Source organism: Apodemus sylvaticus, chromosome 3, assembly GCF_947179515.1.
Source record: "Apodemus sylvaticus chromosome 3, mApoSyl1.1, whole genome shotgun sequence".
Lineage (NCBI taxonomy): Eukaryota > Metazoa > Chordata > Mammalia > Rodentia > Muridae > Apodemus > Apodemus sylvaticus.
This window is the reverse complement of record NC_067474.1, coordinates 26,164,665-26,174,483: the sequence shown is the minus strand read 5'-3', so window position 1 is coordinate 26,174,483 and position 9,819 is coordinate 26,164,665.

Genomic DNA, 9,819 nt, shown 5'->3' with positions numbered 1-9,819 from the left:
TAAACACAGTCTGTTTATTCAGAGTTTTCTACAACAAGGGAGTCAGTCACCATTATTGGTGCTTGGCGTAGAATGACAGGAAGCAGGCAGAGGCATGGGAAGCTTTAGCTTCATAAAGAAGTTTCCAACTGTGCTCTGATTCAACTATTTGCATGAGGGAGCTAGAGGCAGGCACCCTACAAATGGGCATCTTCTAACATCACTCAAGGAGCAACCCTTGGTTGTTGGTCTCAAGTTGGAATAAGGAGAACAAGTAGAAACTAGCCATTGTGGCTAAGTTGTGGCCATTGTGGAAATTGTTTCAAAGTCTGTGACTTGGATCTCTAGTCACGCTAAAGTCAGTGGAAGAATGGACTTGCTAGCAAGACAAAAGCAAGGAGGCAGAGCAAAAGTTTCTTTCTTTTATGTCCTTACATAGGCTTCTAAAAGAAGGTGTGGCCTGGGTTTAAGGTTTCCCAGTTCAAATGAATGAACTGGATTTAAAGGTGTGCCTTCCTGGCTCAAGATCCAAACTGAGGATGCATCATTCTACCTCAAAGACCTGCATTAGAAATGGGTCTTCTTCCTTCAAATTAAGCAAAAATCCCTCACAGGTGTGCTCTCCCTTATTTGGTTTTAGTTTATTACAGACATAATCAAGTTGGCAATAAGAATAGCCTTTACAACCCCAAAATACAACTCTTGGTCACACACACACACACACACACACACACACACAGATACACACCCCTACCTAATTGGGTCGCTCTTAAAAAGCAGATACAAGGGCAATACATATGAAAGTTTTTTTTTCTCTTTCTATTTTTTTTTATTCGATATAATTTATTTACATTTCAAATGATTTCCCCTTTTCTAGCCCCCCCACTCCCCGAAAGTCCCGCAAACCCCCTTCTCTTCCCCTGTCCTCCCACCCACCCCTTCCCACTTCCCCGTTCTGGTTTTGCTGAATACTGTTTCACTGAGTCTTTCCAGAACCAGGGGCCACTCCTCCTTTCTTCTTGTACCTCATTTGATGTGTGGATTATGTTTTGGGTATTCCAGTTTTCTAGGTTAATATCCACTTATTAGTGAGTGCATACCATGATTCACCTTTTGAGTCTGGGTTATCTCACTTAGTATGATATTCTCTAGCTCCATCCATTTGCCTAAGAATTTCATAAATTCATTGTTTCTAATGGCTGAATAGTACTCCATTGTGTAGATATACCACATTTTTTGCATCCACTCCTCTGTTGAGGGATACCTGGGTTCTTTCCAGCATCTGGCAATTACAAATAGGGCTGCTATGAACATAGTAGAACATGTATCCTTATTACAAAGGGGAAGAACAGATAAAGCTAAGCATGAAAGGTCCAACACAATGCAGACTAACAGAGTGTCAGCCAAGCATGTAGCTGCCCTAAAAAGGAGGTAGGGCACAATCCCTATTGGAACAGAAAGGGCTGGGTGTTGACTGGGGTTGCCTAGAAAACAGAAGTGAACCTGAAGTTGCTAGCACTGGAGAAAGTGAGAAGACTGCACTTCTTGCAGCTGAGAAAGTGCTTTCCAGAGTTGAGCAAACGGCACAGGGCTACAGCACCTTCCTGGTCATGGCTTCCTCTCCTCTCTTTGCTTACTTTGCTGACTATGACGTCAGGACAGTGCTGGCTAATAGCAGATACCTTCTTCTGCATTTTACATTTGCTGGTGACTATCTCACATGAGCTTGACGTTTGGTTTCAGATATTCTTTAGCATGTTAAGGAAACTTGGTCTGTTTATAGTTGAGCTGAAATAAATTATTAGAAAAGAATGTAGGTGGCTCCTCAGCATCCTTTAAAGTCTTTTGGACATATCGAAGTAACAATACAATAATAGTTCTAGCTACTATCATTCTTGTATTTCTCTCCATTTCCCTAGCCTTGCTCTCTTTGCCTCTAAATATTATTTCCCTCTTTTGTTCCTTCCTTCCTTCTCCTCCTCCTCTCTTCAATCTTCTCTTCTTCTTCTTCTCCTTCCTCTTCTCCTTCCCCCACCTTCCCTCCCTCCCTCCACTCCTTTTTATCCCACAGTACACTGATCTGGGTACCTGATGCTCCTTTTTTTACTTTTGCTTCCATGCCATGCTTCATGCACACTAGAACATTTTCCAGCAAAAGTCTAATGCCTCTACTTAATATTCTTCATGTAAATAATGACTTCATGTGGAATTAAATAGTCCTGATCTGGTATGGTCGACTCATACCAGTCTACGCAAAACTATTGACTTAATTACCCACACTATAATGTCTGCAAAATAGACAGGATCAGTTCTGCTTTTAGTGAAAGAGGGCACAGCCTTCTATAGCTTCTCACCACCTGGTGACTTTAGGAGTGTCTTTTCAGAATGTACCAGTTTGTCTTTCCCCCACTGCCAAGCTGTCAATACAGCATCCAGGAAGAGCTGATGTGCCCAAGAGCTAGCTATTCTATTGCAGACTCTTACCCTGCCCTATTTCTTCTATTAGAGAAAATGCTTTAAAATAATTTGAGGCTTGCGGCATTTATTACTCTATTGTCAGCCTGTAATTTTATAGACAGAAACCATTTATGGGCCAGGTTGCATGATCTCAATATTGATCCCTGGCTTTTACTGGTCCTTCAGAGCTTTTACTGTAAAGCCAAAAAAAGGACCAAAGTAGTTGAAAAAATGGCTCTTGACAGGGCATATCTCGACCCCAAATGCTGCAAATGTCCTAGAATACCTACTCAGTAATTTCCCCCTAGACTATCTGATGAAGCTTCACATAGTCTGGATGCGTGACCTTCTGCTACAGCATCCTCCTTCATGCTGATGCCATGTGCCTGTTACCATTCAGAGTGCGGCCTCAGGGAACAACTAAGTTTGTTGGGCAATTACTGCCCCAAGGAACAGCTCAATATCAATTAAACTAGTAGCAAGATTGCTTCTTTTGGCAAACACCCTTCAACATTTAGATAGCGAACACACAACATCTCTATTAAACAGATTAACTCATTTCGTTATCTAATGGAACATTTTGCAATTAATTCATCCAAACTTATTCATTAGAATGCAGTCCAACACAAATTTAATCAGGTCTAATTTTTTACTGGAGAAAATTTGGAATGCTTGCTAGGCCAGTTTTCAAAATCTTCACCATAGAACCTTCTTTCAAAGTTAGATCACGGTGCCAAGACTAGACAACCATTTTGGTGGCAGTGAAACTACGCCACAGAAGGGTGGCTCTACCCACTTCTCAGATCCTTCTCATGGTTTCCACCTTTATTCACTTTTTGAGCTTTGTCTTCTATTGTCCAGAAGGTGTATGTGACTGGTTGCTACCATGGTCCTAGGATTGTTTTGTTCTTTAAGGCTAGATGGCCAGAAGAACCTCAAGCTTGAATCTTAGTTCCTACCACAGGAAGTCACTGCCAATCAATCTGGCTTCTGAATGTAAGAACATGAGAGCCCAATTCCATGATGTGGAATGGGAACATTATGAACGGCAAATACAGGCTTCACCCTCTTGTAATTTGACTAAAAACAGCTTTTTCTACTGTTTTTTCTTCCTAAAGATGCATTCCTGGGACCTAGCCACCACACCCAAACTAGCCCTGGTGTGTCCACACCACTAGATCACCATCCACAGTAAATGTGAGTGATACCGAGGCTGGCTACCACTTAGGTTTGCAAACTAAAATCCCTGACCAAAGGAACGGAGCTCATGTGAGTACAGTATATGGAGCACTGCCAGCTCTATGTGTGCTCATTAGCCGATGGTTATTATGATTAATATGTATATAATAAAACTGTATATTAGTTAACTCTTATTTGGGAGAAGATTTTGAAAACTGGCCTAGCAATGCCAGTATTACATAAACTACTTTATGTATACAGAAAGGAAAAAGTCATTATTTTTATTATTACTATTATTACTTCTATGTCATCTGTCAAATTAAACTACTCTTTAGTAAACTAAAATGCTTCACAAATAAAATTCCAAGTTGTAATTTTATAGCTGGTAAAGAATAAATCATTTAGCATCCTTCATCTAAACTTGCCTCTCCTCTCATTGCCTGTGTGTCAATTTTTGGAATTCCCATCCATGCAGGTACCAAGAAAGACATGTGAGAGGCAACCAGGATCTCCTCCATCTCTCCCATTCCCTCAAAGTCACAAATCTTCATTTTCTTCCCTTCTCCATTACTGTACTTGCTATGCCTGGTCTCGGCCACATCTCTCCTGGACCACTGCGCAGACTCCAAACTCACCATGTTTCATGGGAATTCTGAAAGATCTATATCCTGTCCATCATGATTCCTGTCCACCAGTCCATGCTCTGTAAGTTGTATTTCAGGAAAGGCAAAGTCCTTGCAATTGTTTACACATTTGTTTTTTAGATGTTATCACCTCTGACTAAAACCTATGTGTACTTTTGTGCACTGTTTCAAATCCATAGCTAAATATCAACCTCAAAAATTGCTGTCCCCAAATCTCTTTTCTAAAGCCCTAAAGTGAATTCAAACCCCATTCTTTGCTTCTGTGGTCCACAAACGTGTTCCCATCATTGCATTTATCAAAGTCCAGCATGGCAATCCCCCCATGGGTAATCTCAAAGAGCAAGATGAATCTGACTCCATCATTAATCTGAAAAAGCAAAAAGGTCAAAGGAGATGGCATCAAATGCTTGTGAAGGACTTGGTACAGTGCTTGGAAAACCATAAAGCTTAGCAAATCAGTTCTCATCATGTTGGGCATCTCCCCTTGGCAGACGTATTCAGGTTCTTCATGAGGCATCGGTGCCTGTCACCACAAAGCAGCTCAGAGTACATCCATTCACCTGATCCATGAGGAGAGGGATGAACAGCAGAGCAGCTGTGGTTTCCCTCAGAACAATGATACGAGACAGGAAAGACTATTTGCTTGTTCCCAGGTCCACCACCCGTGTCTTTCTGCGAGCCTTTGAGCCATTTCTACCACCTGCCTGGCGTCCAGTCTGCAGGTGAGCTCAGTAGCTTCTCCAAATACTGAGTAATAACTAGAGCAGGCTGCACTACTGCACGCAGCAAAGTGCACGGCCACATACTGGGGCAGTGTTCTGAGTGTAAGAAACATTTCAAAGGGATAATCTCAGAGTTTCATCTTTTCTTTCCTTTCTGGAACAAAAAAACAAGAAACTTAGATCATAGAATTGTAGGGAGGGAACCCTTCTCTCTTCCCAGATGAGTGACAATAAAAACGAACATTCAACTCGCATCTGAGAAATAAAAACAGAGAGAGGGCCATTAGGCTCAAAATTGTCACCCAGCTCTCGCTCTTTCTCTTTCCTCGTAATCCTCAGCACCAGGGAGAATGAGCCAATAGCTCTCCTCCCTCACACTTCCCACCTGCCCCCTCTCTGTAACCACTGCCTTCTCTGGCAGCAACTTTGGAACATACCCACCCAAGCTGTCCTGTCATCACAGATTTATTTATACATTCCAAACATCAAGGACACAATTCAAGAATTTCCCCACCTACCTACATTCTGAGCAAAGACGTTTTTAATAACATAAAGTAAAACCAACTTTGGGCCAAATGCGTGCATTCTCTCATAGCTGGAGGCTCCACCTATTTTATATAAAGTATCAGATACCTTCTCTTGGCATGATGTTTGGGTTCCCTTGGGATTTCTAAGAGGAACTTCAAATATTGTTGCTAAAATTTTATATATATATATATATATATATATATGTATGTATACATAAACATACACACACACATACAATCCATTGACATCAAAGAATGTAAATGACAGTTCAAAAACATCACAATACCAATTTTTCTCTCCTTTCATTATCTTTTAATTTAAAAAAACACTAAAAATACTTCCTTGAAAAGATTATTAAAATCTCAAACTTCTACAGAATATGGCTACATACACAAATAGATGTACATATACATATATGCCTATGTGTGAACACACAGTTTTCTAAGAAATTATACTTCATTTCTTTACATTTGAACAGGGATGGTAAGCTACAAAAAAATGAAATGTCTTGAAATCTTGTCATATGCTTATGTACTGGCTAGTTTTGTGTGTCAATTTGACACAGGCTGGAGTTACCACAGAGAAAGGAGCTTCAGTTGGGGAAGTGCCTCCGTGAGATCCAGCTGTGGGGCATTTTCTCAATTAGTGATCAAGTGGTGAGGGCCCCTTGTGGGTGGTTCCACCTTTGGGATGGTGCTCTTGGGTTCTATAAGAGAGCAGGCTAAGCAAGCCAGGGGAAGCAAGCCAGTAAGAAACACCCCTCCATGGCCTCTGCATCAGTTCCTGCTTCCTGACCTACTTGAGTTCCAGTCCTGACTTCCTTTAGTGATGAACTGCAACGTGGAAGTGTAAGCTGAATAAACCCTTTCCTCCCCAACTTGCTTCTTGGTCATGATGTTTGTGCAGGAATAGAAACCCTGACTAAGACAGCTTGTGTTAGGGACTCAGAGAACCAGAATAGTAAAGTTTGAGGTTCCTTTAGAGTCAAGGTCAAACTCCTGCTTTGTCCATTGAGAAAACCAGAGTCCAAGAACAGCAATTTCCCAAAAGAGTCAGATGGCTGAGGATCTGGGAATATATTCATGGATTCTGGACAGATCCTCAGATCCATGGAGTTATGGACAAGACATACTGGGAGACAAAAACTACCAGAAGGAATGGTAGAGAGAGCCCTGCGAGAACTCCCTCAGAACCTCTAAGCTAGAGAGTTCCAGGTTGGACACCTGACTGTGGTAGAACTGGCAACCATGCTATCCAGACTCACGAAGCAGAAGCCATGCGCCCGTGTCCATACATGTGACCTGTGCGCCTGTGCAGACATGGCCATGCACATATAAGAATAAATGGTAATTCTGCTTCCTAAGTGCGGTCATGAAGAACATGCAAAAATAGCTTGCTCCACTTTTTGTTTGTCTCTTTTCTCCCATACACTATTGTTTTAAATATTTTTTTCTTCTCTTACATGCTTCTATTTAGCCAAACTGTTTCTTAAAGCTCCTTGTGTAAAGAAATGTAACAGCAGCTTCTGCGAGATGGAAATTCCAGAAGCAAATGAGCTAGACTGGCTGGATCATCTATCTCTGGGTTCTACTGAAAGACCATGCCTCAACATAGAAAGTAAAGAATGATAAAGGAAGACACTTGTGGTCAACATCAAGCTGCCCCATGCTCATAAGCCTGCGTGTATATGCAACCTACACACATGCAAACATGCATATACACATGCACGATCATATTGCACACACATACAACACACACCAATATATGACCATGTTACATAGTGTTATGATGTGAATGTAAACTGTCCTCCACGGGCTGTTGGAACACTAGGCCCCGGCTGCGGTATTTGAGAGGCAGTAGAACCTTTGTGGGGAAGTTAACGACTGGAGGAGATGTGTCATTGGGAAATAGGCTTTGAGGTTTATAACTCTTACTACACATTTTTTTTTGGCCCAGTCACTCTGCTTCCGGTCCCACCAACATGTGAGAATGCTGTGGGGGAGCAGCTCACCAGCATGCCTGACCCAGTAAGAGAGCCAAAACTACTGCCCAAGATTAACCTGTAAGCTCTAGCTGCCAAGGAACCAGGAAACTGCTGAGAATGCTGGGGCTTGTAGTTCTTGGAAAATAATAGCCACATGGCATTATTAACATGGTGGGCTATTGGTTTGTCCGTACAAACCCGCGCCAGCACTGTGGCATTCTCAGCTTGGAAATTCTAGAGAAAGGACTTCAAGAAAGTCCATCTTTAGCCAGGTGGTGGTGGTGCACACCTTTAATCTCAGCACTTGTGAGGCAGAGGCAGGCGGATTTCTGAGTTCGAGGCCAGCCTGGTCTACAGAGTGATTCCAGGACAGCCAGGGCTACACAGAGAAACCCTGTCTCAAACAAACAAACAAACAAACAAACAAACAAAAAGTCCATCTTTTGGTCAGTATTTAATATTTAATAAAGCTTGCTTTAATTTTGGCCCAAATTGGAGTTGTTTTTCTGATGAATCTCAGGATTAACATTTATCCCTTTAAACTAAAAGTTAAAATGAATTATTGCTCCGTGAATTCCTTCCTGACTAATATTTAGTCAGAGTAACAAGAATAATAAACCACACAGAAGATCGGAACCAAGAACTGAAATCCTTGCTGTTGTAAGAAACCGACCCATACGCTTCTTGACGGTTAGAACCAGTTTGTAAGGAGAGTGTAAACGACTTTGGAGCTGTAGGCTAGCAAGTCCAAGAATTGACAAATGGGACCTCATAAAATCCCAAATTTTTTGTAAGGCAAAGGACACTGTCAAAAGGACAAAACGACAACCAACAAATTGGGAAAAGATCTTTACCAACCCTACATCAGACAGAGGGCTAATATCCAATATATACAAAGAACTGAAGAAGTTAGACCCCAGAGAGCCAAATAACCCTATTAAAAATGAGGTACAGAGCTAAACAAAGAATTTTCACCTGAGGAATATCGAATGGCTGAGAAGCAACTAAAGAAATGTACAACATCCTTAGTCATCAGGGAAATGCAAATCAAAACAACCCTGAGATTTCACCTCAAACCAGTCAAAATGGCTAAGATTAAAAACTCAGGAGAAAACAGGTGTTGTCGAGGTTGTGGAGAAAGAGGAACACTCCTCCATTGCTGGTGGGATTGCAAGCTGGTACAACCACTCTGGAAATGAGTCTGGCGGTTCCTCAGAAAAGTGGGCATGATACTACTGGAAAACTCTGTTATACCACTTCTGGACCTATACCCAGAGGATTCCCCAGCATGTAATTAGGACACATGCTCCACTATGTTCACAGCAGCCCTATTTATAATAGCCAGAAGCTGGAAAGAACCCAGGTGTTCCTCAGCAGAGGAATGGATATAGAAAATGTGATATATTTACACAATGGAATACTACTCAGCTATTAAAAACAACGAATTCATGAAATTCTTAGGCAAGTGGGTGGATATTAGCCCAGAAGCTCAGAATACCCAAGACACAATTCACATATCAAATGATGCCCAAGAAGAAGGAAGGAGAGGCCCCTGGTCCTGGAAAGGCTCAGTGCAGCAGTGTAGGGGAATACCAGGAGAGGGAAGCGGGAGGGTGGGGATTGGGGAATAGGGGGAGGGGAGACGGCTTATGGGACTTTGGGGAGGGGAGAACCAGGAAAGGGGAAATCATTTGAAATGTAAATAAAGAATATATCGAATAAAAAATTAAGAATGCAGTAGGCACTTTAGAGCCCATTCTGTCAGGAGTGAGGAAGGCCAGATTGCAGACAGAAAGACAACAAAGACTGTGGCCCGTGAAGTGTGAGAAGGAACACAGGTACTGGCAGGAATTTGAAAAGAGTCGGTTCACAGTGCATTCTGGCAAATGTACCCGGCTATGTTCTGCCTCTGTGGTAAAACTTGTGTAAGGCTGAATTTAAAAAAAAAAAAAAAAAAAAGAGTAACTTTGTTTCACAGAAGAAACAAACACAGCATCCAGCCAATAGCAAGTTACTTGCTGATCACCTTTCAGTGAGGCTGATACTGAGAAGTCAGAACAAAACTTAGAGCAGAAATATGTGAGAAGCTGTGGATTCATGGGAAGGGATGAGAAAGAGGTAGGTCTTCAGTCTTTAAAGCCATGAGCCATTGACGACGCTGTACCAGTAAGACACCAAAGGCTCACAACCATTGGAGGCTCCCAGATGCGACAATGTAAACTCATTTGGAAAACACTCATTTCAAAGAAAAGCTTATGAAGGGAGAATGCCTGACCAGGCAGGGGCACAGCACAGGCCCCAGGCTCCAACAGAGTCATGGAGAAAA